Genomic DNA, 12,577 nt, shown 5'->3' on the forward strand with positions numbered 1-12,577 from the left:
GTGTTAATTAAAATTTTTGCTGCTAACCACTGACGGTGGCTGCAAAACTGTCTCAGGTCTACATTTTTCGAAAAAATGTATCTGCAAAGCTACCTAAAGTCATACCTCTGACATCCTGCTTTAGATGGTAAGCTCCAAGAGGAGTTATTTGACTTTCTCAATATAACCACACACATAGCATGATATACAAGTAGGTCACCGATTAGGAATGAATACTGATGACTATTGTTATTAATTTTTATGCCAAACGTTACAAAATCTCCCCTTTTAAATTAGGTTAATTTAAGAAGAAATGCAGAGATCCTATTCTTCTCATATATGAGCCAGGCACTACTTAAGCTTACATATAACCAACAGTCCCTATCATTAACCTTTCCGGACCTATGGATTACTCATATATCAACACATGTCACACCATCGCGTTGCCCCATGCTCTGAGAAATTTCAGAGCCGTGGTTTAAAGAAAAGTAGTAATGACTTCCGAAGGAGTGAACAATGAAATATGATTATCTAAAATAGTTTTAGGGTCATGGATATAAGTGTTTACACCCAGGATTGTAGCATGTTCAATGTGCTGTGCTGCAGGGAAGGAGAAAAGTCAGGGGCCAGGAAAGCAGGCAGACAGGTGTTGATATAATATGAAGTTTCAGAGAAGCATCCTTAAATTCTAACCTGGCTCTGACCATAGGCTAGTTAGCAGTTTTTTTTGTTTTTTTTTTTTTTTTAATTTTTTTTTTCAACGTTTATTTATTTTTGGGACAGAGAGAGACAGAGCATGAACGGGGGAGGGGCAGAGAGAGAGGGAGACACAGAATCGGAAACAGGCTCCAGGCTCTGAGCCATCAGCCCAGAGCCCGACGCGGGGCTCGAACTCACGGACCGCGAGATCGTGACCTGGCTGAAGTCGGACGCTTAACCGACTGCGCCACCCAGGCGCCCCGAGCAGTTTTAATTATATCCTTTTTCCCCTTTAACATTCCCTGCCCCCCCACCCCAATCTTTGTTTAAAAAATAATAATAATAACATAATATTTATGTTATTGTCAGAAGGATCTTTCTGGCATTTTACTGCTGATACTACCACTATCAAAAAAAAAAAAATCACAACAAGAAGAAAAGAGAAAAAAACAGAGAAGTGTAGGGAAAAAACACTCCTTATCCTGTCTTCTCTTAAAGAATGAGGGAAAGACACAAAGCAAAACAAAGGGCAAAAGGAGTTTGAGCATGTGCGTGTGTGTGCGTATGCATGTGTGCATATGTGTGTGTGTGTGTGTGTGTGAGAGAGAGAGAGAAAGAGAGAGAGACAGAGACGGAGAGAGAGAGAGAGAGAGAGAGAGAGAGAGAGAGAGAGAAGCCTGTATGGTACAAGAGGAAGCCATATAAGATCTCTCAATGCCCTAATGTCATGATTAATAAACAAAGCTCACAGCCAATGACATTACCCAGGAAATACCATGTCCTGTGCTGTTCAGTGTTTGTTTCAAAGGGCAAAGTCTGGAGAAAAACAAAGGAAGTAGGAGGGAGGAAGAGAAATTCATTTTAACTGTACTGCTGTGAGCTCTAAAAGCAAGCCAAATCCCAAGTCTGGCTTTTTTATTTTGTATTATTTACTTTTCAAGTATGCACATCATAAAGAAAAACCTATAGGCACTGGTCTTCCTTTGTGTAAGTCAGTGGTCTTTATCATTTCGTGGTTTGGCAAATAAAAAGGCATTAAGCCACTTCCCTTCCAATGCAGCAGACTTCCAAAGTTTCAGCCTGCAAGTAACTCAGAGTTGTGTACTTCATTAAAATCTGAGATCCTACCTGCTTTAAGGTTTCCAGATCCATAAGGCAACAGATGAAACCAGTATAATTTTCGCGGAAAGTAAATCCAGTCTCATATTGTGGATTGGACCTTCCTGGCATTTGTACTTCCCCTGGAAGTCCCTGGAAGTCCCTGGAAGGCCTCAGATGCCCCCAGGACTTGTAGGTGCGCACTGCTTTGCTCCCACTCAAAGGACATGCCGTGTAAGGTCTCTCTTCTTCCTGTTTCCCCTTAATTCTGTCTTGGGTCCCCATATTTTATATATTTCTAGATTAGTTTTATCCTCAAGATTCTTTTTGGGGGGGTATCTTTTAACTAATTTTCATCTATTTTGGCCCCCTCACCCATCAACCCTTACCCCTGCCTCTGGCAATCACCAATCTGTTCTCTGTTATCTGTGAGTTTGGTTTTTCTCCTTAGATGCTACATTTAAGCAAGAACACAAAGTATTTGTCCTTCTCTGTCTGGCTTATTTCAGTTGCCCTCAAGATCCATTCACATTGGCACAAATGGCAAGATTTCCTTCTTTGTTATGCCTAAATAATATTCTTCTCTGTGTGTGTGTGTGTGTGTGTGTGTGTGTGTGTGTGTGTGTGTGTCTGTGTGTGTGTATGCGTGTCTTTATCCATTCATCCACTGATGGACGTTGTTTCCATGTCTTGGCTATTGTAAATAATGCTGCAATTGACATGAGGGGGCATATACCTTTTTGAAGCTTGGTATTTTAAATACTAGTTAAAGGGCTGTCATTTAGCTAGAATGTCCCTGAAATGGGTCCAGCAAGACAATCAGAAAAATCACTTTTATAGTTGCCTCTAAAGCCTAACTAGAGAAATCAGAACCTAGTTTTTCAAAAGGATCATTAAATTTGTCACAAAATAAATGACTATTTCTGACTACTGTATGCGATTAACATAAGATGGTATTCTGGAGACAAAAGAAAAGAGAAAAGTGGGCACACAGACAATGAAAAGCCACACTCCATCCAACAAAGTTTGCAAAGACTTAAAAAGAACCAGTTCTGACTGGGAACATTTTGTAATGGAGCAGCTGGGGGCAAATGAGTATGAGCCAAGTCTGCTTGCTGGGAACCCTTTTCCAAGGCTGAGTAGCTATTCTTATACCAAAGGTGAGCAGGTGCACCCAATATGTCTTCCAGGAAGGTCCTACAAAGGTGTGCAATTTGCACGAAAGGATTTGTTAGGTAATTATTCACTCTTAGCAAGACAATAATGAAATTAATATGTAAACATTTTTTTAAGTCAAAGTTACGGTTCTACTCACAGGCATGAGATTATCTTGAGGAATAAAACGGAAACATCTCTAAGCAAGTGGAACAATCCTGTTTTGTGAGATAAGTTATCTTTCAGTGGTACTGCATGGACGTCTTAACCTTATAAAACATGCAAAGTGGTGGTTGCTATCAAAATATTGTCCTGGAATATTGTCATGTCCTCTGTACTAAAGACAAAATTAAAGGATACGTAAGGAGTTGGCAGTAATGCTTTTCAAATTGCATTCTTTTTTTTTTTTTTTTCAGAGAGAGCGAGTGAGCACAAGAGCATGAGTAGCAAGAGAGGGGCAGAGAGAGAGAGAGAGACAGAGAATCTTAAGCAGGCTCCACATTGAGCCCAGAGCTCCACATGGGGCTTGATCCCATGACCCTGGGATTATGAGCCAAAATCAAGAGTAGGAAGCTCAACCAACCGAGCCATCCAAGCACCCCTCAAATTGAATTCTACTCACAATTTTTAAAAAATCAACTTTATTGAAATATAAATTACTTATAATCAAGTTTATTTCATTTTGAAAATGTATTTGAATTTTATTTAATTTTTATTAAATTGATTTACTTTTATTAAATTTAAATTTATTTAAAACGCATTTCAAGTGTATGGTTGTTGAGTTTCAGCAAGTGTCTACCTATATGTCACCATAAACACGATCAAGATACGACAGTTTTGTCACCCCGAAAGTTCTCTCCTGGAACGTTCCTGCCAGCCAACTCCTGAATTTCATGGAAGGAGAATCATACCAAATGCATTCTTCTGTGTCTGGCATTTCTAATCTCCATTTGCCAAACCCACTAATTTGCTAAAAGTCCCATGCCCCTCAGTCCTGCGACTCACGGTCAGGAAATCAGCTTTGACTCTGATAACAAGACTAGAGATGGACGGATGCCACTTTTGAGAAAGTTGCTAAAATAGCAGGAAACAAGGGGCAGGAAGCAGCAAAGGTCAATTCCAGTTCATTTCCTTTTGGGGTATTAATTTTAGCACATTGTTTGGGTTTCCCCAAAAAGATATTTTTGGAATAAGGGAATTCCAAGCATGAAGGCCAAAAATAGAAAAGAAGACCCTTTGGATGCTCTTTCCCATACACGCCTTCAAGTGTTGTATCTTTGACCAAACAGATGCAAGTAAATGCTTTAAGATGAAACCAGGGGGCGGGGTGGGGGGGGGGTGGTTCTCACAATATCTAGAAGAATTTGGACAAAATACAAAAGTACAAAGCAATTATGGATTACTTTTTTTCAAATCTACCAATGTTCTTCTCACTTAAGGTAGAATTTTCCTGGGCTTATAAAGTAGAAATTTTCATTTGCCAACACTTAGCACCAAACATGAATAATTTCTTTTTCTCATTAGGACCACATAGGGTGATTTGGGTTGTGTATGATATCCAGTTCTGTATGAACCTGATACTCTATAAACCATCCCAACTTTAGAAAGGTACAGATTATCAAAATTATTAGGCTAGTCTTTTTCCTGATGTCTTTCAAAACTTTCCTGTATGACTCAACTGTTTTCTTAATGAGAAAAGGTATACATTTTTGTGTCCTAAGTCTTTACATAAACATCAGCTCCTGGGTTCTACACTCCCTCAAGCTGCTGTCACATAATGATTGGAAGAGAATATATTAATTCTTCCATGGTCCTGGGGTATAATGCAAGTGATAAATCAGTTTATATCATTTTAAAAATAAAGCAGTGGGACAGATTAGTTACAAAATGGTTTATTTAGGAGTAATAGTTGTCATTAAGAAACCTTCTACTTCAAATAAAATAATTTTTATCCCAGTGATAGCATTATTTTAATCAAGGATGCTATAATAGATGAAAAAACAAAGGCACAAAACATAAAACAGCCAACATGATTTATCTTGAGTAGAACTGCAGAGAGGGCTGTACTCATGACTTTCATTATCTTCCTATTTTATTTTATTATTTATTTACTCACTTAATATTTATTAGTTATTATTTAGTGCCAAATTATCTGTGGACTTCATGCCCTATACAGAGTAATAGTTCCTTAATTGGACAGATTACCTGACCAATGAAAGAGTCAAAAAGTAGGTTAATCAAACCACTAAACCAGAATGAATGGTTAAAAGAAAAAAGTTTTGATTTCTCTGAATGGTAAGTCAGCATCAAGCACTACTTAATAGGCAATCTTGCCTTCTATTATCTAGTTCTATAGGGAAACATATACTCAAAAGATCAATGGCCATAAAAATGATTTCTTCACTGATATTTCTCAAGTCCAATCTCTCACCCACATAAGCATCTGATGGCAGAAAATAAACCCAGATCTCACCATAAACATAGATTCTCTAAGATACCTAAAGCCAATAAAAAGAAAACAGAACTTAGCATATTTCTTTGGTATCTGGGTATGTGCAGAGGCAGAAGGTTCTGGTGAAAAGAGCACCAAATTTAAAAATGTATAACTAGTCCTTGATTCCTCACTTCCTGAGCTGGTGACCTTGAATAAATCATGACCCCTCCAGTCTTTCGTTTTGTATCTGTTAACAACAACAACAACAAAAAGTAGGTGGAGGGTGTCATACCTGCCCTACCTAGATGCAGATAACAAAAAGATTCACATGAAATGGTTTTAAAACTTCTTATGTGTCACACAAATGCAGAGGGCTTAGCACCATTTCATGCACACCTCTCTATAAATGCCGTCAGCTACCTGCAGTCTGAGGAAAGCACTGCCCTTAAACTTGCAAAACAACCCAGCCCTCAGCCACAGATCTCCTGCGGACACATTCCTCCTTACATCAACAATGGTTAGACCTCTGTGAATACATTTACCCCTAAACCCACAGCAAAACCTTCCATACTCTGTTAGCGAAACTAAAAGCACATCTGGCTGTAACTTACCAGCCAACTGACAGACTAACCAACTAACTAAAAAGTAGGGGACATAAATCAGCATGTTCAGTAAGCTTACCAGGTTTTGAACCAAAATGGAAAAAAAAAAAATCCAAAATCCAAATCCAAAATAAGGCCAGACAAATCAGCTATTATTCCTCAAAAACATCACACTCCTTGGAAGATCTACAAGCTAAATACACCCTCCCACACCAGGATGTCACACACATTCAGACTGCAGTCACTGCTCATTAGCGGTCACTGCCAACAAAGACCTTCTTTGAGACAACTTCCACCTGGTTGGGAAGCCCAAATTCTGAAGAGTCTACTGCGTGCCAAACGCATCTCTTCCCTGTTTTGCCATCTGGTTGAGATAGGAAGCTTACAGGAATAGTGATAAGGGAGCTGGTATTGCATGGAACAAGGATTCAGATGAGCGACTGCCCGATTCCTCTTAAAATGTGATCAAAAGGCCCCCATAGATAGGCTGTGATCAAAACAAAATATATTGGGTCATATTGGCTTGAGTTCTCAAAGGCTGTGGAAAAGTTATTCTGCATGTTTTTTAGAGTCCGCCTAATTACCCATAAAGGTTTCTGTCACTGAATCTTCGTCTGGAAGCAACGGAAAATAGCAAATTTATGAAATTTGGAGTAGTATACAGCTGCTGGCCCTAAGATGCTCCTATTCAAAGAGCGGTCTGTCAGTCGGTATTTTAAGTGATTACCTTATCTTGTCGCGGTAGTATGGTGGAAATCAGCAAAGTTAAAAATCAAATTAGGAATAAATATACCTTTGATTTTTGAACTTTTGATTTTGAAATCATTACAGATTCACAGAAAGTTGCATAAAATGTACAGGGAGTGTCTTCCAGTGGTAACACCTTGCACGATTATGGTGCAACATCAAAACCATGAAATTGACATGAGTACAATCCACAGAATTTGTCTCTCCAGTTTTACATGCACGCGTTGTGTGTGCGAATGTATGTGTGTGTGTTTAGTTATGTGAAATTTAACACATGTGTAGTTGTCGCCACAATCAAGAGCTATTCTATTATCATAAACACTATTCGTGATACCCCTTTATAGCCACCGCCAGCCCTCCCACCAACCCTAACTCTTGGCAACCACTAACTGGCTCTCCATCTTTACAACTGTGTCATTTCTAGAATGTCATATGAATGGAATCATTTAGTTTGTAATCTTTTGAGGCTAGCTTCTTTCACTAACTATACTTCCGAGATCCAAGTTGTTGTATGTATTCACAGTCTATTACCTTTTATTGCTGAATAATATTCCATGGTATGGATGTACCACAGTTTGGTTTACTACTGACCCGCTGAAGGACATTTGGAAACACACCCTTATTTTTTTTTTTTCTTTTTTCTTTTTTTCTTTTTTTTTTTTTTTTTAAAGGGGAAATTCGGCTTCTGTAGTTTCCATCTGTATCATAACACGTTAAGTACACAGTGACATTTCCCCATTTTATTTTATTTTTTTTAATCTTTTTCAACGTTTTTATTTATTTTTGGGACAGAGAGAGACAGAGCATGAACGGAGGAGGGGCAGAGAGAGAGGGAGACACAGAATCGGAAACAGGCTCCAGGCTCCGAGCCATCAGCCCAGAGCCTGACGCGGGGCTCGAACTCACAGACCGCGAGATCGTGACCTGGCTGAAGTCGGACGCTTAACCGACTGCGCCACCCAGGCGCCCCACACACCCTTATTTTAAAATAGTCCAAATTTATGAATTCTGAAACAGATCAGATTAGTAGTATAAAGCAAGTATTTATCTTTAATGGAGAAAAAAAATATGTCACGCCATAATCTATTCACAGATCTATCCCTGATTATACAAGAATATTATGCACTTATGTTATGGCTTTTACCTTTGGTGCCCATATGAAGTTCTCAATAATACGTCCTAATTTTATTGTACTTAAAAACAAAAAGCAAAAGCAAAGCAAAACAAAACAAAACAAAAACCTCTAGCAAAAACTTTCCGGCCTCCATAGAGTCCAGAATTTGAAGAGGTACGGAAGAACTGAATTAACATTCTCTAAGAGAATTGAGTAGTTTTGATCTGCCTTGCTTAACTTTTCAGCCATTTTGTACCCTGAAATATTCCCACTGTAACTAGCAGCTCCAAGTGTAGACTTGTCTTCCCTTTTCTGTCATTTTAGGCCCTTAAGACACCACACATATGAGCACTTACCATGTGCCCAGTGCTTGTGGATTAACTCCATACATTAGAAATACCCTTGCAAACTGCCTCTATCATTATTTCCATTTCACAGATGAAGAAACTGAGCCCCGGAGGGAGGTGAGGTACCTTTCTCCTGGTTGCATATCTAGCAAATGATGGATTTAGGATTCAAACCCAAGGGGACTGATTCTAGCACCTGTAGCTTTGACACTGTGCTCCCACTATTTTGACAATTTCAGAGTATGTCCCTGTTTGTTCAGTTTGCCAAATGATGCCCTTTTTTTCCCCAACCATTCCTCCCATTTTTGTTTCATATTGCTCTTACTCGCATGGTTTTTCTTTTCTTATTGTTATCTTCTATGTCTCTAGAACAATTCCTATATTACACACTCCCATATACTAAAACAGAGAGTGTCTATTAAAGTTCACTATGTAGATCCGGGCATCACCTCCCCTCCACCCTAAATAAAAGAGAGATGAGAGAAGGTCTAAGGATCCTCCAAGATGAAGACCAACATGGTGATTATTTGAAGGGAGATAATCCTGTCTTGGAGATTTTATATGTTTCCTTCCTTTGGTTCTTTGGTTACCTCATTTTGGACTGAATGCACCCAAGAAGAAAGTTTACAGGGAAAAAGGAAAAAAAAAAATGTGAAGCTCCTGTTGGTGAAAATGACCCTTTACAGAAACTCTAGAGTGGCGGGGGTGGGGTGGGGGGTGGGGCAGGGGGTGGAGGGGGAGAGGCAGAGAGGCTGTTGAAACTCTTAGCTGAAACTTGTTAATTTGGGTTGAGTTGTTTATTTATGTGTGTGTTAGTGAGTCCCTCAACTCCTCTAGAGGAGACACATATTTAAAGACCTTAAGACATGTATTGAAGGTATTTTTTTCAATAGCTTCCATGCCTGTCTCTCACCCATTTGGCTTTCATACAATCTGGACAGTGCTAGTGTCCACAATTTTTTCACATTTTACCTTTTATTTGTGATAGAATATAAATACAAAGAGTGTGCCTTTGCCTTGCACCGAATCTTGAAACAAAGAAAAAGCTTCAAAAGATTGTCTGGCCTGCAAAATTTGTCTCTCTCACGAAAGTTGTGCATTAGCCAGCAGCTTCTCTTCTCCATCCCCTCCCTATCATCCTTGGTCCTCGTATAATTACATTTAACAAACACAGGCATTTGCCTGCTACAGTGAGTTTTATCACAAAGGGATTCTCAGGAAAACATGCTACAAAGACTGCCTCTATGAAATTACTCCAGAGGCCCACTGTCTCATCTTCACGAGGCTGCTTGGATCGGTGCTAAGTCTTGGGCCCGGATGCTCGGCCGGGTACGCCAAGTATATGTCAGGGTAGTTTTGCCCTGCTTCTCTACTTCCAGTTCAGCAACGCCTGGATTCAAATAGCATTTTCTTTCCAAGCCAAGGCACACTAGGGAACTGAAGGAGAGGCAGTGGCAAGGGAGAGAGAGGACCCAAGGCAGTTGTAGGGTCACAGAGACATAAAGGGTGGGGTATAGAACTGCAGGTGGGAGGAAAGGAAGGGAGGAAGCGTAAAGACTACCTCCAACCTTCAGAATCCCCCACTCCTACACATAAGCTCCTCACCACCAACACCTCGGTCCCACCCTCTCAATGTGGCATGGCCCCTTTTAATAACTCAATTATTGATTCCCTGTGATCATCACAGGAAGCAGAAATTAAATCACAGGTGGCATTTCTACAGAGGCAGGTCATATCACAAAAGGACAGACAATAGATCATTGTGGAATGATTCTCATATCCAGGTGTTGACTCAATATTCCTGACGTGTTAGATGGCTTACAAGGACAATATGCTGATCCAAAAAAAAAAAAAAAAAAAAAGGAGTTGTCACTAGAGTCATACAGAAAAACTGAGCCTGCCCTGGGACTTTAAGAAGCTCCTTATTGATAAGATAGAAATAGACTGTAGAATTTTATTAATTTGCAATAGTGCAGAGCCACGGAGCTCTTTCCCTATACACTTAAGGACTCATCTTTACAGAGGCTATGCTGTGAAATGGGGTATGTACTTTGGCTGGATGAAGTATCCATAAAAGACCTTCCAAATGCATCCCCCCCATCAGGGATACCGTATGTATCCCTAACATACAGTTTCTTGCGAACATCAGACCAAAATGCTTGCAAATATCATCTTGTAAAATTACTTTAATATTTCCAGACATCCTCGTGGATGGAGTTTTCATTAGTGGGTAAGCATAAAACCCAAGAATACGTATTTATGAGTTTATTTTCACATTTCTTAAAATTAGCATTATTTGAGGAAGAATATCCGAAATAAAATGTGAGATAATACAGCATATCTGTTTCAACCACTCTCCTCTCATCTTTCCTGTATACACTTCAAATAAACTCAAAATGAAACTTAAAGAGACAGACTTGAGCTGTAGTAATTTAGTTCAAAGCAGGGGCTTCAATCGCCTCCTACAGATCAAATTGCCAACACAGCTTGAAGAAAAGGGAATGGTTCTAATCTCACGTAATTTACTATACAGAGCAAGCATCTTTTGCATACAGAAAATTCTCATCGAAATCGGTCAGTCCACAGAAGAGGAGGAGCATTGAGGTTGCGTATCAGACCGTACTGAGTCAGCAAAGCTAGGAGTCTCATTTGCCTTTTCTAAGTCGCTTAAGATACAAATAATAATAATGTGATTTAACCCTCACTTATTTTTTTTTTAAATTTTTTTTTCAACGTTTATTTATTTTTGGGACAGAGAGAGACAGAGCATGAACAGGGGAGGGGCAGAGAGAGGGAGACAGAATCGGAAACAGGCTCCAGGCTCTGAGCCATCAGCCCAGAGCCTGACGCGGGGCTCGAACTCACGGACCGCGAGATCGTGACCTGGCTGAAGCCGGACGCTTAACCGACTGCGCCACCCAGGCGCCCCAAACCCTCACTTATTAAACAAATGAAGATACTTCTTTCCATTAAAGTATACCATGGAGCATAAAAATAATCCTGCCCTACTTGTCACCAAGACCCCCTTTAAACTCAGTACGGAAAACTCACCAGTTGTACCTACGTTGCCCTTCTTAATGCTCTCAGGTCACCCCACATAATGCAAACTAGGCAAAGCCAACTCAGCAGAGGGATCAATGTTCAGATAAGGTCATGATGGACAGTGAGACGGAGAAGGGGTTTGGCCCACAAGATGCTCAACTGTAAGTTTTGTATTAGGGGTGAGTCATCTTGCACTAGTTTAATGGACTCGCCACTGCTAACTAACCTGGGACAAGGAGTGGCCGAACGCATCACGAGAAGTTGTGATAATTCTTCAATTAAGTCTAATGACCACAGAAATAATTCATAGGCCAAGTGTCTGATGACGGCCCAAGGGGAGCTTTAGAAACATTTTGCCACACACAAAAGGGTCTACTAACCCTCAAAATGATTACCCGTCCTTTTTACACATCTCTTAAATGACATGATTCATTAAAGTGCAAGTTCATAAATAAATAAACCTTAGTTCTAGCTCTCTGTCCTGCCTTTTCCTTTGGAGGGAAGTCGACATCAGTCTGCCGAAGAAGTACAATTCGAGGTTCATTATCCCACCTTTTTAGAATTCAAATGTAGTGCATTTGCCTTTCCCTCCACGGGAAGGCAGTCCCATGAGGCATGTTGTCTCTCTCCTTGCTCTTTAGCTCTCCTATGCTTTGGAGTCCATCCTTACTCCCACACAGGCTGGGGATCCCCCCCGCAAGCAGAGCCAGAAAGGTACAGCTACGTTGTGGCTCATCAGGGTCCTAAAGTCAGGAGACTGAGGAGGCTCTCAAGCTGAGGTAGGGATTGAGGTGGTCCTAGGATGGAACTAGGGACAGGCTATTCACTCCCTGTTGATCTGGTGAGACATCAAATTAAAAGAAACATCCAAATCCAAGTTGGATTCTTCCAAAAATCATTTGCATGAAATATGACCTGTATATAGGCCAGACCCTCCAGGTCCACTCTATCTTTCCCCATCTGGCATCAAGTTTCTCTAAACACTCCCAAAGGTATTGTTATCACACTTTATTGGTAGAGAATGTGCTGGAAACGGCATATCCTTCGGAGTCCCTAGTGGACAGTTGAAAACTATCGTGATAGAGTAAGCAGGACCAAGAGATTGGTCTTCCATTTGCAAAGAGGTGTGCTCTTCTCTTGTATCGCTCCTGAGAGAACGCCTGCTCCTGGTGGCCTAACGTCTACGTGTCATCAGAAAGCAATAACAGAGGGTCAAAAGGAAGGCCTCATGCAACTCATTCTCATCCAGCCCTTAGGCTCCAGGACTGTCCCTTCAACATGCACTTCGTAACTGGGAAAGGAAAAGAGCTGCACCACTTATCCTGACAAGGAGACACTGGATCCCGTAATTTCCGAGTTT

The 12,577-nt window shown here is 40.4% G+C and overlaps 1 protein-coding gene across 5 annotated transcripts in view; it reads right to left on the reverse strand.

Annotated features, from left to right (window-relative positions):
• The window catches only part of CREB5 (cAMP responsive element binding protein 5), a 404,427-nt gene that overhangs the window by 207,519 nt on the left and 184,331 nt on the right, over window positions 1–12,577 (reverse strand). The window lies entirely within an intron of this gene.

This window comes from Puma concolor, chromosome A2, assembly GCF_028749965.1.
Source record: "Puma concolor isolate L17-30 chromosome A2, mPumCon1.1.hap2, whole genome shotgun sequence".
Lineage (NCBI taxonomy): Eukaryota > Metazoa > Chordata > Mammalia > Carnivora > Felidae > Puma > Puma concolor.